The 17,749-nt window shown below is 35.9% G+C and overlaps 2 pseudogenes; one reads left to right on the forward strand and one right to left on the reverse strand.

The window, feature by feature from the left end:
- Window positions 1–6,992, forward strand: part of LOC107591806 (monocyte to macrophage differentiation factor 2-like) — a 14,079-nt pseudogene extending 7,087 nt beyond the window's left edge.
- Window positions 6,993–7,196: 204 nt separating this feature from the next.
- On the reverse strand, window positions 7,197–17,119 carry LOC107592475 (AP-5 complex subunit zeta-1-like; annotated as a pseudogene).
- Window positions 17,120–17,749: the final 630 nt, after the last annotated feature.

Genomic DNA, 17,749 nt, shown 5'->3' on the forward strand with positions numbered 1-17,749 from the left:
CCGAGAAGTGCAAAGCAAATCACAATTCTGAAAACAAAATAACAAATTACAAATGTAAATGCAAGTCTAAAAAACAAAATAACAATTCAGAAAGCACAACAACAATTCAGAAAACATTATAACAAGTCAGAAAACACAATGACAAATTCGAAAACAAAATAAGTCAGAAAACACAACGACAAATCCGAAAACAAATTAACAAGTCAGAAAACACAACGACAAATCAGACAAACCAGAAGAGGTAGGTATATTTTGAGACAGCACCATTGGTTTGGGATTACTCACCGCTGACTGGCTGAGACATCTGTCAATCAACGTATACAGGAAGAACCAGCCGAAGAACGGCAGAGTCATTGTAGAAAGTTCGGAGATGGTATTAAAGTAGCTCAGTTTAAATGTATTGTATGAATTGCCCTTACTATGGAATAAAAAATACGGAGTGTCTATTTACATTAAGTTAAAAGGGTCTGTAAAGCATTAGCTTCAGTGGTGCAGATGGATAAGTGCGTGTCGTTGGCTTTTTGACGCGATCGACCCGGGTTCGATCCCACCTTTTGCCTAACTTTTTTTTCTCCCTTTTCAAATCTCTTATCACATCGTAAAGGCATTTATTTTCAGTAAAAAATTAAGAAAATAATAAAAAAGTTGAAAATAAAGTATCGGGTAGGGTAGGTGTAGGGAGTTCTTTAATGTACCAATAAGGTGGCATCCATTTAATAATTTAAATTTAAATTATAATTTACACTCAATAAGTTATTATTGCATACTGTTTTATAATGTACTACAATACTGAAGTGCAGATAATTGCCACTATTTGCAACAAGTAGTATACTTGATAGTAGAAATTCTGCTATTTTAACAGTGTAAATAGGTATTTGCATTTAGTGTAAATAGCATATTGCTAAAAATACTGCTATTTTCACTTAGTGTAAATAGAATCCATTGCTAATACGAGATTTGAAAAGGGAGGGAAAAAAAGTTCGGCAAAAGGCGAGATCGAACCCGGGTCGATCGCGCCAAAAGCCGACGACACGCGCTGATCCATCTGCGCCACTAGAGCTGATGATTTACAGCCACTTTTAATTAAATGTAAATAGACACTCTGTATTTTTTATTCCATAGTAAGAGCAATTCATACAATACATTTAAACTGAGCTACTTTAATACCATCTCCACACTTTCTACCACGACTCTGCTGCTCTTCAGCTGGTTTTTCCTGTATACGTTGATTGACAGATGTCTCGTCCAGTCAGCGGTGAGTAATCCCAAACCAATGGCGCTGTCTCAAACTATACCTACCTCTTCCGGTTTGTCTGATTTGTCGTTGTGTTTTCTGACTTGTTTTGTTTTCGAATTTGTCATTGTGTTTTCTGACTTGTTATAATGTTTTCTGAATTGTTGTTGTGTTTTCTGAATTGTTATTTTGTTTTTTAGACTTGCATTTGCGTTTGTAATTTGTAATTTTGTTTTCAGAATTGTGATTTGCTTTGCACTTCTCGGCCACCGTAGGATACTTCTATTCACCACAGACACATTAAATTGAAGCATTAATGTGACAGTAAAGACATTTATAATGTTATAAAAGATTTACGATAAATGCTGTTCTTTTGAACTTTCTATACATCAAAGAATAAAAATATAAATAAATATATCACTGTTTTCACAAAAATATGAAGCAGCACAACTGTTTTCATCATTGATAATAATAAGAAATGTTTCTTGAGCAGCAAATCAGTGTATTAGAATGATTTCTGAAGGATCACGTGACACTGAAGACTGGAGTAATGATGCTGAAAATTCAACTTTGTAATCACAGGAATAAATTACATTTTAAAATATGTAAAACAATTATTAAAAATTGTAATAATTATTCATAATATAATTTTTATATTGTATTTTTAAATAAATGCAAAAGAGACCTCTTTCAAAAACATAAAAAAATATTACCACCTCCAAACCTTTGAATGGAAGTGTACATGAGCGTAGATCATTTTTTTAAAATAAATATTTTATTTTTTTAAATCCAGTCTATATATTCTTGAAATAGTTAATACAATTTTACTAGGATGACAGCCCATATAAATTGCTTCTAATTAATGTATTGTATTTTAAAGAAGAGAAAAAAAAATAAGACTGAAGCTCTTTTCAGTCGCAAAATTTATTTATTTTATTTATTTATTTATTTTTAGGTTTATGAACAACCGAGTCCCATCTAGCAAGAGATACCAGCCAACTGAGTATGAGCATGCTGCCAACTGTGCCACCCATGGAGTAAGTGGAAATCTACTTCTTATCTCACGCAGAGCTCAGAGCAGGTCAAAACAATATGTTGAAGAAACCTCACTGAAAATAAAGTGCTTAATAACAGTGCGTGAGATTACAAACTGGACGGGTTGGTCAACATTTAGTATACAGACCTCTGGTTTTGTGAAGGAGTGGGTGTTGTCAAGAGGGAAGGCTTTGATGCCATTGTCCTTTGACACAGAAGGATCACCAAGGTCACAAAAAGACCTCAGAGATTGTGTGATGTAATACTGCTCAACAAACAACAATATTTTAAGGATATACAGGGACAAAATCATTCAACAATACCATTAGGTCACAGTCATCAAGTCATTTTCATACTGTCATTTGCTTGACTCAGTTCTCTTTTCATCCTTGCTTCTGATCTTGGTTTATGTTCATGTGTTTTTTATGGGCATGTTGGGTATGGCCTTGCTCCGTGATGTTGTTTGGATAACATCCTGCTCTCTAATCCCTGCCTCTCAGAGCCGCACATCTGGCACGGCCAGTTCACAAGCTTCAGCATGAGACACTGACCACACACCAAATCCTCTTTGCACCAATGCGTTGTCGTTTGGCTGTGGAGCAAATGCTCAAGAATACTGTGCATCTACTTTTCTGATGTCTACAAATTAAAGTCAAGCCATGAAAATGTATGTTGTATGTTTGTTGATAATGTGTTTATGTCAAAATGCTGTAAATACCTAGATTTGCTGGTTTTGGTTATTATTACCTTCTTTAAAAAAAAAAAAAGAAGGCTTCTGTAGAAAATCAGTACGGCTTGTGGGATATGTTAAGAAGATTTGATCAGACACACATTGTGACAGATGGAAGGAGGGTCGGTCAGGCTACAAATATTAGAATTTGTCATTTTTCTGATGTAATTACAGTAATCCAAGTAGCAAACTGTACATACATACATACATTATGTTGGACTGGGGTTGGCTATTTTAGTTAATTTAGTATTTAAGTACTATAATGTAGTGTTGACTAGCTTGGCACCAGCTGAGGGTTGAGTCCAAGTCAAAACTGAATGTTGTACTTCCTCTCTGATGACCAGTGGGAGACCATCTCTGCATGGATGTATGGGACAGGTCTGTCTGGGCTGTTCATCATGTCCACCATGTTCCATACTGTGTCCTGGAAGAAAAGTCATCTCAGGTGAGTCATAACATAGCTGTGATATAGAGTTATTATTTAAAAAAGTTATAATGTTTTAAATGTTTTCTTCAAATAAAATTCTTATTTTTAAAATCTTGATATTGCAACAAAAAAGCATGTTATTTGTGAACTAAAGGTCTATGGTGCAATATTTAATCTATAATCTAAAGTGCTGTTTAGGCTTTAGTATTTTTGCATATTCTGTACTAGGAGGAAGTGTCAGCTGTAAATGCAGATTTAGCGGAAACATTATGAATGAACTTTGGATCTTCATCAGAGCAGGACACCGGAGCAGTTAAATATGAATCCACATTGACAGTGCCGATGGTTTCACATGGGCCTGTCAGTTCATGTTCACAGAAGTGAGTTTCATCAGTCTGTGATTCAGTCATGACCCTGCCCATTCCAAATAACACTTACGGGAAAAAGAACAAGAAAAGTCTCATTAAGAAAAACAGGACTCAAATCTGTATAAAGGGGTTGCAACATGCTTCACTAGAGTCACCTACTTACCTTTATTCATTTAGAACAGGGGTGTCAGACTCAGTTCCTGGAGGGCCGCACCCATGCAGAGTTTAGTTCCAACCCTGCTCCAGAGCACATACCATGTAGTTTTCAAATAAGCCTGAAGGACTTGATTAGCTGGATCAGGTGCGTTTAATTAGGGTTGAATCTAAACTCTGCAGGGCTCCAGGAACGGAGTTTGACACCCCTGATTTAAAAGATCAAATCAGCATATTAGAATGATTTCTGAAGGATCATGCAACACTGAAGACTGGAGGAATGGCTGCTGAAAATTCAGCTTTACCATCACAGGAATAAATTACATTGTTAATTATATTCAAATAGATGAGAGTTATTTTAAATTATACACAATATCACTGTTTACCGTATATGTTTAATCAAACAAATGCATCCTGGTTAGCATAAGAGACTTCTTTTAAACAGTAGTGTAGGTCAGAAAGATACAAGCCAGTACAAAGATTTGAGTGCAAACTAGATTTTTATTTTGAAACATTTTCTTGCTGTAACAGGAAGGTGGAGCAGCGATTCCACATGTGCGACAGGATGGTGATATATTTCTTTATAGCTGCATCTTATGCACCCTGGTGAGTATGTGATGTGTGTGTCTGCCAGTAACATCACCTTCAGTGTTTTACAGCTTCACAGGATTGAGTGTCTTTGTGTATGTGTTGTGTGCAGGCTGAACCTGAGGGAACTAGGACCCTGGGCTGTGCACATGCGCTGGTTGGTGTGGATCATGGCCTGCGCTGGCTCTGCCTATGTCTTCTTCTTTCACGAGAAGTAGGCGCCCACCACTTTTTTGAGGATGTAGAGGATAATATCACTCTCAGATGCTGATGTGGTAGTTAACATCCAAAATTGTGTAAAAATGCTGTCTGTGCTTGTTATTTTGCCAAGCAATTGCATTATGAATGCATCAAATAATGCAAGTGAATATTACCAACCCAGCATCAGAATATCTTTAAAATGGCTGTGTTATGTTTCAGGAACAAGATATTAGACTTACTGTGCTACACTGCCATGGGAGCGGTTCCTGCAGTGGTTCTTCTGTCAATGGTATGTGTGACTGACACCTATACATGTGTTCATAAATACAGTGATGAAGGCTTTTGAGATGCCCTAATCAGCTTATTTATATTTTACAACATTTCCGTTAGCTAGTGTTGTTAACATCAAGTATACTTTGTAATTGAAGTAGGTCTTTATTTCATATTTTTGTGAGACCTGGGGCCAGTTGCATAAACATAGACACTGTTAAGACAAACTAATTTGACCAACCAGCAGTTAGCCAAGGGGTAATCAGTCTTACTTTATGGATTCACATTAGACCAATCTACCTTTTTGTAACTGATTTTAAAAAGTTATGACCAGTCTTGAAGAAAATAAATGAGATGACTAACTTTTTAAGACTAGTCTAAGCAGTTTATGCAACCCGCCCCAAGTTATTGAGTCATTCAATGAATCAGGTGCCTTTCCTGATGAATTTTAGGAGGATTTAAAACATCCTATCAGACAAACACTGTGCCAAAGCGTTAACGAATTACGTGATTGTGTCATCTTAAGCTAAATGAATGCATTTTAATAAATAGGCTGGGATATATTTATGCCCTCAGAAAGGGTTGTCATTACACTATTTTTGTGCAAGCCTTGTGGTTCTATAGGGTGCTTCTCAGAAAAATTATTTAATCATTTTTAATGATCACTTGTTTACTACTGTATATGACATCATTCAATTGTAACTTATATAAATTATTTGTATTTATTCATTATTAAAGTTTTATCCCCAGGTTAAGCATCTTTCCTGTTATCACCATTCATATATACAGTGGGTACGGAAAGTATTCAGACCCCCTTAAATTTTTCACTCTATATTTTTATGTATCAAATCATACATTTGTATCAGAATATGTGCATATTTGTAAAATGAAACAGAGTTGGTAATGGATGGAGACAGATCAGATCAAAAAGGGCATCCTCATGATTAAACGAACCACTTTAACATAACTTAAACATAATGTTACTGGATTTAAATTTTTAAAAGAATGTCTGTATTAGCATAGCAAAAGTTGGCATTAGCTATTCATTGTTATTAAAGTTATTTTTTTACACATGCATACAAGAGAATCAAATGGCACACTTTTTGTACAGTGTCCCTTTTGTATTTTATCTGTGGGAGAGCGACCGGTTTAAACTGAACGTATTATTTCAGCCTAACAGAGAGGGCATATTAGAGCTGTCAGTGGGCGGAGTCTTCTACTGCCTGGGAATTGTCTTCTTCAAGAGTGATGGCCTCATCCCATTCGCTCATGCCATCTGGCACATCTTTGTGGTAGTGGGGGCAGGCATACACTATTACGCCATCTGGAGGTACTTGTATGCAACGGGGATCGGCCAAATCAAAATATCCAGGTGACAGATGTAGAAGATCTCCAGTGTTCACACATACAGGGTTTGTTGAGCTATAAAAGACAGTGTATTTGATCATGAGCTGCCTTTGCATCCCTCTATATTAATCATAGATGGGCATGTTCCAGTACTGTTGGTCTAAAATATATTTTTATATAGAAGGATTTGTGTCCTGATAACTCAGCACCTTCTGGCCAGTCTATTTTTGCAGATGTAGTCTTAACCTGTTGACATAATGTACTGTTTCAACTGTCAGTGTTTACAGCAAAATGTGTATAATACAGAAGATATGAATAACATTCCACATCCTTGAACTGAGCTATCTACTGCCTTGATATGAACTCCCATAGTCAGACTGTGCTTGTGATAGTAATTTATTGACATTTACTGGCATTGAGCAGAATAATGTTGAAGTATTTCTACTACTGTGAACTTGTAGTAATGTACATGTACAAAAATGTTAGAAATGACTTTCTAATTGTTGCACAATGGATCGTGATGGATCATTTCTATGAGGTTGTGATATTGTTTAGGTGGAAAGCTAGAGGGGATGACTTGATTTATACTATCGGTCCAGTGTTTGGAATAATGAATTTATGTTTTCAAAAGAAGTCTCTTATGCAGTAAAAAACTAATATTATTATTCCAATTTTGAAAAAAAAAAAACTATTTTCTATTTGAATATATTTTAAAAATGTAATTTATTGCTGTTATGGCAACCCTACATTTTCAGCATCATTACTCCAGTCTTGAGTTTCACATGATCCTTCAGAAACCATTCTATTATGCTGATTTGCTGCTCAATTATTATTGGTGCTCAATTAATAATATTGGTTATTATTATTATCAATGTTTTGCTGCTTAATATTTTTGTCAAAAACTGATCTGCAGTTGAAATGAAAAATTCAAGTCAGTTCAGCTCCCACAGAGCCATTTTATTGGTTATTGGGAACGAGCCATGCACAGAAACTCACATGGAAACTAGCCTTCATGACTTATCTTTTTAGTAAAACCCAATAGGACTTATCTCAAGGTCTAATAAAAATATAAACCTTGATGAAATTCTTGTAACTAAAACGTCACTTTTTAAAGTTAATAGACAATTATAATAGTTTAATAATAGCCGATTTTTGTTGCTTGTTAGTTCTTCATGTGTTCCCATCTGTGCTCAGTTCTTTACATGACTGTTTTACATATTGACACATTTAGCCAGGAAGCTCAGATATGAAAGAGTATGTTTTTAAGCACTTTGAATGTAAAATAGGTTTTTACTAATTTTGTCATAATGGTGCATTAATATGACAGTAAGAACCTGAGACATGTGTATTGTCAAATTTCATTTATATGGTCAATTCTTTTGTACCATTAGTTTCATAGACGTTTAATCAAAAGGACAAAAACTCAATCTAAACTGTATTTGAACAGTTTTGACCCCAATCATAAGTGGCAATAATAAATGCAACCTGAGAATAAATACACTGAATGTTTAATTTATAGAAATGTGTCTCTAACAAACATTTCAATAAATCAAGGAAGAAATCATAATTGTGTCTTGACATTTATTTGAATAGGTTTGTGACTGACTAGCATGTGATCAGCAGACGTGAAAATCATGAAGAGGTGCAGTGCTTGCCTGTTTTGCTCCAGTGTTTCCTCACATTCCCTTTACTCCCTCTTTGTGTCCTTCAGAAACTCTCTCTTGGTATTCTGCACAGATATTTTGAAAACAGTTTCCTAGAATTGGCTTACGTGGGCAGGAAGCTGGAATGTCTATGGAGGAGCCCGCTGACTGCTCTCATGCCCTGAGGAAGTGAGGCGTTGGTGTCTCGGTGCCAGCGGGGGCCGTCGCCCCTGGCTGAAGAAGCCAGAACAAACTGAGCTACATTTGGTAACTTGAGCAAGTTAATAAGTTCATGGGCTCGTGTGATGATCTCCTCAGTGTCCTCCTCACTGTAGCACTACAGGCAAAAGTCCGCATCTTAGACAGGCAAAGCGACACTCTGAGAGAAACAGAACCAAATGGAAAGAGTGAGAGATAATACTATTAGTTGATACAGGATTTTAATTCTACTGTATGTTATGGCTGATGATCATTTATTAGTAAAAAAAAATAAAAAAAAGGGAAAAATACGCCTTGATTTTATTTGCTTACAATATCTGGCTAATACAGACATGATCACAAATATTCAAAAGTTACATGAGAAAAGCATGAAATCTTGCATGAGCATGAGATCTTACAGAAAGCAGCTTTCGAAAGATTTTTTTTTCTTTTTTGGGTGAACTATCCCTTTAATTAGTTTTTTATTAATATGTAAATATTATTTTTAATGAAATGATACTCTAAACGAGAAACTAAAACTGCCAGTATGTGGCAGTAATGTCTTAATGAATAAGTCATTGAGTGGGCCACTGAATAATTGGTTCACCCCATTCATTCAAAACGTGGATTCATTCAGAAATCGCGCATTGCTTTGAAACGCATAACAATTCTGCTGTGGTTTTGATAGGTAATATTCGCGTCTGCAAAACTGAGCAAAAACAAACAATATCGTGTTTAAAAAAGAACACAATATTAACTTATTATTTACTGAACTGTTGTATAATCACATTTACACTCATGCTATTCGGGACAAAAACTGTACTTGTGTGATATTGCTCATCAAATGATATAAAAATGAGACAAAAACTTATACGGTCACAATTTTGGGCCCGATATCTTGAATTTTAGGGGCACATACCTGAATTTTGGACTACATAGTTGTTGCCCTGTGTGTCAACAGTCAACTGTGTGAAATGTAAGATGACATGCAGGTCTGAGGATGTTAAAATATTTTATTCGTGTTATTTTTCATAACTATTTAATTAAATTAGTTTATATATATATATATATGTGTGTGTGTGTGTGTGTGACCCTGCCTGTGAAACCCCAGCTAAAGTAATTTTATTGTGATTTACTGTTTTCTACATAAAATCATCCTTCATAAAGATGTAGAACATTCTGTGAAAATATAACCTTTATATCTTTAATATTGACAGAGTAAGGCCATGTCAAAGATTGAAATCATAGTGAAATTAATGGTTGAAATCAAACAAAAACTAAAAATATAAGTTTAACTGCTCAAGACAAATAATGGACTCATGAACAACTATTACAAAAAGTTGTTGATCAACACAATAGTAAGATTCAAGGGGATGCAAACTTTTGAACTGGTTCATTTGTGTAAATTCAGTTATTATTTTCCTTTGTGATGTGAAACAGCATATTCAAGACAGTACTAAAAAAATAAAATTTTATTTTTATGATCCTCTTATTTTGTTAAACTTTTTAACATTTTGCATATTCTGCAAGGGGTATGTACACAATAAACAATATCTAATATAATTTGTTATGAACAAACTATAGTGTTGGAGCAGGCTGGTCTACCTGGGAATTAGATCCTGACTGCGTGTGGCCAGTTTGGCCAGGGTGGTCATGAGTACAGTGATGAGGCGGGGGGAGAAGCTCGGAGGACTGGCTGACTGTGGCACCTGCGTGATCTCAAACAGCACCGCCTCCAAACTCTCAAAAAAAGAGGTGATCAGTTCCACCCTGCAGCGAGGATCGTAGGACACTGAGAGATGCTCGCCAATGACCCACACCTACGTATAAACGTTAAAAACAGTCACCTCAAATACAGCATGATGATGCTTACAATCACAGTTCACTTCTGATGCTCACCACATGTGTGTAGAAGTCTTCTTTACTGTACATGTTGGCAGGGGAGCTTGCGAATTCCAGGATCTCTCTGGACTGATCCACAATCAGTGGTGGGTGGAGTCTGCACAGGGCCTGCAGGTGGGCGCTGAACACCCTACAATCAAAATCACAATAATGTAATAATCATTTACACATGCAGAATTTAAAAGAGATTAGAATATTCTGAAATGTACATCTAATTCAAGGAATTACTGAATAATCACCCCATTAATCACAATAAGAATTCAATTTAAAAAAAAAAAAACTCTAGTAACAACATGCCACTTGCAGCTTTCTGTGCCAAATCTTTTGCACAGATGAGAGAGGTTTTGCCAATAAAGAGTGCCTCACTTTTGGACCTCAACATTAAATGTCTTGACTATTTCTCTCCAGCAGCACTAGCAACCGCTGGTTCATCATTTTCTCATCAGCTTTCTATAAAACACAATAAAAAACACTGGAACAGATGACACAACTGAGACCTCCACATATTGCTGGTACAAAATGATATTGAAGGCAAAAGTGAGGGTATGCTTTTTTTTTCATACTCAGAGGTTTAGAGTAAGCAGGCATTTAACACACACACACAGACACTTCATTTTGAATAGTGGCAAGCCATTTTTGTGCCGTAGGGGTGGTAATTATAAGGTTGCAGATCCATGAGTATAACCATCAGAGCATATTTTAATATTCACTACCGTTTAAATTAAAGAATTAAAATAATTTTTTCTGCAATGACACATTAAATTGATCAAAAGTGACAGTAAAGACATTTATAATGTTATTAAAGATTTCTATATAAATGATAAATGATTTCGGCATTATTTTCTGGAGGAATGATGCCGAAAATTCAGGTTCAATATCATAGGAATAAATTACATTTTTACACAATAAAATTGAAAACAGTTATTTAAAACGGTAATAATATTTCACAGTATCACTGTTTTACTGTATATTTGATCAAATAAATACAGCCTTAATGAACATAAAAGATTTATTTTAAAACATAAAATGTACCGACTCGAAACACATAATTGTAATTATGTAATTCTGTGATTGAATGAAATGTGATTATATACGTAATTACTGTGTAATTATACCTCCTTAAATTCTGCATCCTGCAAACAATGAGGAATTGTTTTTTGTGATATATGTATACAAGAAACATTTATAAGATCTATGGGTGAAATTATGTATGAAACATTTTTTGCATTTTACATTAATAATATTGTATTAAGGTATTTTTGCATTGAGGTATTTTTTACCATTAAAATATATTTATAGGAATGTCTTAAGGTAAAATTGGATATATTGTATGGTGTTTTTGGGCCTGCGTGCATATTATGATGTCCATGGTGAATATTGATGCTATAATGGATGCAGGTGTGCACTAATCAATGTGGCACTGAGGAAGAGCTTTTGTCTCGAAAACGTTTTGCACTTTTCACTTTTGCACTTTTTTACAGCCTCTGATTAAGCATTATAATAATCTTAATGTTTTTTCTGCTGGCTTCATGTTATTTTTGGATCTACGCATCGGACCAAATTTGTGACTTGATATTGGACATCTGGCGCTGCTCCTCTTCTGTGAGATTATATTCTATAAATGACTTGCGGGTATTACCTGTCTATTGTGTCTCCAGTCCCAGCCTCAGGTCTGAGGATGTAGAGGAAGAGCCCCCTATAGAACGGCTGGCGGAAGGCATCCAGACAAGCGGCCATCTTCTCTCCCTGCTGGTCCCACGTGGTACAGTCTGAAGCATGATAGCACGCTGATCTGCAACATCATTGCATCACTAATTCACATCACAATCAACTCCAGTTAAAACGCTGATCTGTAGTCTGTAAAGGCATGTACCTCTGCTGGAGGTCCAGGGCTGCTGCTAAGCACGGCAGATCAAGGATTGTGTGCAGTAACTCAATGGCTGTATCTGGCGCTATCAGTGATGGGAGCAGCTCCACAAACTCTGCAATCAATCCTGAGCTGTTCCATGCCAAGAACTGGTGGGAAAATTGCACAAACATTTAAAAATCACTTATTAGTATTCAATTTAAAGGAATAATTCACCCAAAATGAAAATTTAGCTGAAAATGTTACCCTCAAGGCATCCAAGATGAAGATGAGTTTGTTTCTTCATCGGAAACAGATGAGGAAACAGAAATTTAGCATTACATCACTTGCTCACTAATGGTTCCTCTGCAGTGAATGGGTGCCGTCAGAATGAGAATCCAAACAGTTGATAACATCATCACAATAATCCACAAGTAATCCACACGACTCCATTCCTTTAATTAATGTCTTGTGAAGTGAAAAGCTGAGTGTTTGTAAGAAACAAATCCATGATTAAGACATTTTTCTCCATAATATTGCTTTCTCCTGTGAAAAAGTTATCTTGTCTGAATCAGGAGAGAAATATGCACATATAAAGTACTGTTTACAAGTGAAAACAGTCCTAAACAAATATTTCTGTGTATTTTGATGTGAGAGGACAACAACAGACGGACTTTTTCCACTGGAGGAAGCGTTATCACGGATTATGTACTCATATATTGGCCAGAAGCGACAGTTTAAAGTTAACAAATTCTTAATGATTGGTTTGTTTCTTAGAAAAACACAAGCTTTTCACTTCACAAGACATTAATTGATGGACTGGAGTCGTGTGGATTACTGTGATGTTTTTATCAGCTGGATAAAAACTCTGACGGCACCCATTCACTGCTGAGGATCCATTAGTGAGCAATTGATGTAATGCTAAATTTGATAAAGAAACAAACTCATCTACATCTTGAATGGAGGATGAGTAAATTTTTTGCTAAATTTCTTCAAATATATAAATCAACCAGTCCACCTTCAGGAGGTTTGGGAAGCTCTGTCTGTAGTTGGCCACTCTGTCCTGCAGCACGCTAGCATTGAGAAGACAGAACTGGACAAACTCAAAGGCGAGCATGGGCTCGTTGAACTGCTCGGCGGGACAGTGGCTGAAGAGTTGGCAGAACACAGCCTCCGAGTCCACTGCGGCTGTCTCGGCTGATATTAGAGCATATGGACATTGAGATGTATTAATAAGTCACACTATCAGAACCATACACCACTATATGTCAGGGACACTGAATGGTCACGTCACTCACTGTGGTTGAGGTAGAACTGAGCGATAGGCAGCAGGGCTTGATAGGCATTCAGCCTGCCGTACAAGGCTTTGATGCAGGGGAAGGCACGGTACACGTAGGAGGGGTCCTCACCACAGATGATGTCCATTATTGACACTGACTCAACAATACACTGTACAACAGATAAACAGAGTCACCACCTATATGCCATTTAACTTACTGTAAGTCTTAATCATGACATGATTCATCAATAACACAGTGTAATCCCATTTCATTTTTATATATATTTGAACATTTTTTAAAAGTTCTAATATTTTTTTGTCAATAAAACGGTTTTGATAAGGCAAAAAATACTGAGTGCTTCTTTTATATTCCTAATTTTTTTTATTAATTTTAATTTATTTTGAATTTATATCCAGGTTAAAATGAAAAAAATGTGATGAAATATGCTTACTACAGTTCAAAAGTTTGGGTCAGTCAATGAGTACTTCAGCCAAACTGAATTTTTTTTCAGCCAGGCTGCACTGAATTCGTCAAAACTGACAGTAAAGACATTTATAATGTTACAAAAGACTTCTATTCATCAAAGGATCCTGATAAAAAAAGAATCGGTTTCCACCAACGAATTATGAAGCACAACTGTTTTCAACATTGATAATAATAATAAGAAATGTTACTTGATCAGCAAATAAACATATTAGAATGATTCCATGTGATACTGAAAGACTAGAGTAATGATGCTGAAAATTCAGCTTTATCATCACATGAATACATTTTTATTTTAAATTGTAATATTTCACAATACTTTTTCATCTTTACTATATTTTTTGAATAAATAATGAATAAATGCAGCCTCTGTGAGCATAAGGGACTTCTTTCAAAACATTATAAAATTTTACTGACGCCAAACTTTTGAATGGTAATGCATGTGGTACTTACTGCTTTCTATAGCTCTGTATCTGTCTTCTTTAGTGCTTCTACATTGTAAAAACAAAAATAAGAGAAATAAATAAATACATTCACCAGCAGAGTGTAATAAATAATAGTCACTAATAGTTGACCTATGATCTACTCACTCCGGTCACTCTGTTCAATGAGACGCTGGCAGTACTCAAAAGCCTTCTCTCTGAGTCTCTCTTTAGGAGGAAGTAGTCTGCTGGAAGAGGATGTGGCCGACACCATGGACATCACTGAACTGTCCACCTCTGAGCGATCATCTGCACCAACAGCACAGTACATTACACTACAACACCCAGAGCACAACTCCTTATCCAGGAGGATCTAAACAGCAGGTTTTAAACAAGCATGCTATCTGGCAGGATCCAATGCCATTGCAGGGCTGAGCATACGAAGGGACACGCAGGCTATGTTTGGAATGGATATAGTACAATTTGTACTACAATAGTACTATTTTTATATGCAGTATGTATAGTGTGCACACTATGCACATTTTCTGATTACCCACACCCTACATTTTTTAACGGTCCTGACATCATTAACTGGATGTCACACAAAAGTAAACTAAGTATTAAACACTTATCGCTTTATACTGTGTATCTTGCACTATTTTATAAAAATAGTAGGCTGTATACAGTTTATAATCCACAGTAGAGAGTAAGTAGTATGCTAGTAATTCATTCCAAACATAGCCATAGACTCTAAATCAATTTGACACACAGCAATTAATTATGAATCATGGATCAATGTAATTCAGTAAAAGAGAGTTTCTGATTGCGCAGGAAGGAAAAGCACACTGGTTATAGATTGATCATACCAGAATTAACTCTTGCATCTTACCTTGGTGCTGTGAATGAATGCCCTGTGCTTTTTTTAGTAGAGCTAGCAAAGATGAAAATCCCATGTTACGTGTCTTAACTAAGTGAAGTATATATCTTGATACTGTTACATTCATTTTCTGGCAATTGAAATAAAGCTGAAATATATATAAATTATTAAAATAAAATGGAAATATAAAAAATATATAATAATGACAAAAGAACATTAAACAAAAACTAATAATATAAAAATAAAAGCTAATCCAAAATATTAATAAATAATATAATAGTATATAAGTAATACTAAAATAACGCTGATCATAAAGCAAACCAACTGCCACAACGTCTGTTTGGACTACCTGATTCTGTGTTTGTAGTCCTGTCTGTGTCATAAGTGAGAAGCCAACTCTTGATCATAGAGAATGTGTACATATTCATCCACTGGTCCTCAGTGTAGCTCTGACCCACACACAGCACAGTGAAGAAGTTACCCATTACCACCCCATCCACCTCCGTCAGTGGAGCTGGCTGATGAAGAGATGTTGACAAGTGATGATCAGTTCACGGAGATCACTCAAATTTGCGCTTGAGCTAATTGGTTGTTGGTGAAGGTGCTGATGAATGAAGAAAAGCAACATGCCCCACCTGACGTGTTCTTGGTCCACTGAAAAATCCCCCAGAAGACATGGAGGCTCCCTGCTGCATACTGGCATAACGCAACCAATCCACCAATTTACGAATGACCAGATTCACCTGATCTGGGTTTAGTGAGCACATAATTCATGTTAACGTCTTTGCATTTTCCAGATTATAGTATTTCAATCATGCCTATATCAATGTATAAGAAGCTAACTATAGAAATATGAGATTGCCACTGAGTTTGTTGGAACAAACAGATTGGAACAGATTTTGAGAAATTTACATCACATTAAATCACTTGCTCACCAATGGATCCTCTACAGTGAATGGGTGCCAAACAGCTGATAAAAACATCACAATATTCCACAAGTAATCCACATGACTCCAGTCCATCAGTTAGCATCTTGTGTCATGATATCTAGTCTTTTATCCAAAATATGACTTTCTCCAGTGAAAAAGTAATCTCGTCTGAACCAGGAGAGAAATATGCACAGATAAAGCACAGTTTACAAGTGAAAACAGTCCAAAAAAGTTCTAAACAAATATGTTGGTGGATTTTGATGTGAGAGGACAACAGCAGATGGACTTTTTCCACTGGAGGAAGTAATATAATGGATTATGGACTCAGTATTTTGGCCAGAAGCAATGATTTAAAGTTAAAACCCCTTAATAAGGGATTTGTTTCTTACAAACACACAGCTTTTCACTTCACAAGATGTTAATTGATGGACTGGAGTCGTGTGAATAACTTGTGTATTACCGTGATGTTTTTATCAGTTGTTTGGACTCTCATTCTGATTTTCATTACTTCTGACATTTGGACCCCACTGTATAATGGAGGAGGACAGAACTTGAAGCTGCTCTGGACATGATGAAGAACGAAGAACCGTCTGCAGCTTCATCACCAGATCTGATGGGAGCCTGATGGTAATGGAAGTGTTTAATTATACACTTAAAATGCTCCTAAATATACTTTTCTGAACTCTTCTGAAGGGTCAGACAAAAGGTTTCATGCCTATGTGCTGTTCAGATGTATTTCACATGAATATGACTCACTCTCTTGCATATTTAGTGGCAGAAACTATCAGACTGAGTCTCTGGAGGGAGTCCACTGTGTCTCCACTAATGTCTTTAGTGTGGAGCAGCTTAAATATGCGCCCGCGAAACCTCTGCAGCTCTTCCTCCTTGATTTCTCTGAAAGGCATATTTGAACGAATTAACAGATTTGTCATTGAGAAGAACTTGTCTAACTCATAGGCTATAACTGACCAGTCATGTGACGAATACAGCTTTTGACAGTAAACATTTTAGGTAAAGATATAGTTTTACCTTGCCTGCTTTATTAAACTCTCCGTCGCGGCAGCATACATTTAGAAAATAATGCAATAACATGTCAAAACATAAAACAAGAATCAAAACATTTGCTCCGTCAGCTATTATGTCCTGACAACAAATCACATGGCAATTGGTTCCGCTTTTCCGCGTAAGTCGGCCACAAAACAGTGTAACAAACAGGCGGGTAGAATTTGCATGTCACAATAATCACAATATTCTGTGTGTACAAAATCATATGCTGAGAATATTCGTATCTCTCGGTAGATATGTGATTTATGGTTATTCATACTGTGGTTGAATATCATATTTAATAATCACAATATTCTGTGTGTACAAAATCATATGCTGAGAATATTCGTATCTCTCGGTAGATATGTGATTTATGGTTCAGGGGATCATTTTTAACTTGCAATGTATTGAACCTCTTCAAGCAACAGCCATATGAAAATAGTTTATAGTAACAATGGTTAGTAGAATGCTAGTTATTCCGAATTGAGCCACAGAATATAAGAATTACACATCCATAGGTAGAATACAGTCCCACCCTGCAAAAAAGTAATTTCAGGAAGGTAGCTTAAGCTACTAGTTAGTACCACCCCCAACAGTGTTAATTATTATTATATAATTATTTACAGTACACACATACATACATTCATTACTTTAGTATTATGTTTTCTGTCTCAAATGGCTAAAATAAATAGTAATGCAACTCTTATGCATGCTGTTCATTTACACACTTTCCTTGTTCTGTGATGTGGCTTGCTTTGCAGATTTGAGCATT

Source organism: Sinocyclocheilus grahami, unplaced genomic scaffold (assembly GCF_001515645.1).
Source record: "Sinocyclocheilus grahami isolate Dianchi unplaced genomic scaffold, SAMN03320097.WGS_v1.1 scaffold9.1, whole genome shotgun sequence".
NCBI lineage: Eukaryota > Metazoa > Chordata > Actinopteri > Cypriniformes > Cyprinidae > Sinocyclocheilus > Sinocyclocheilus grahami.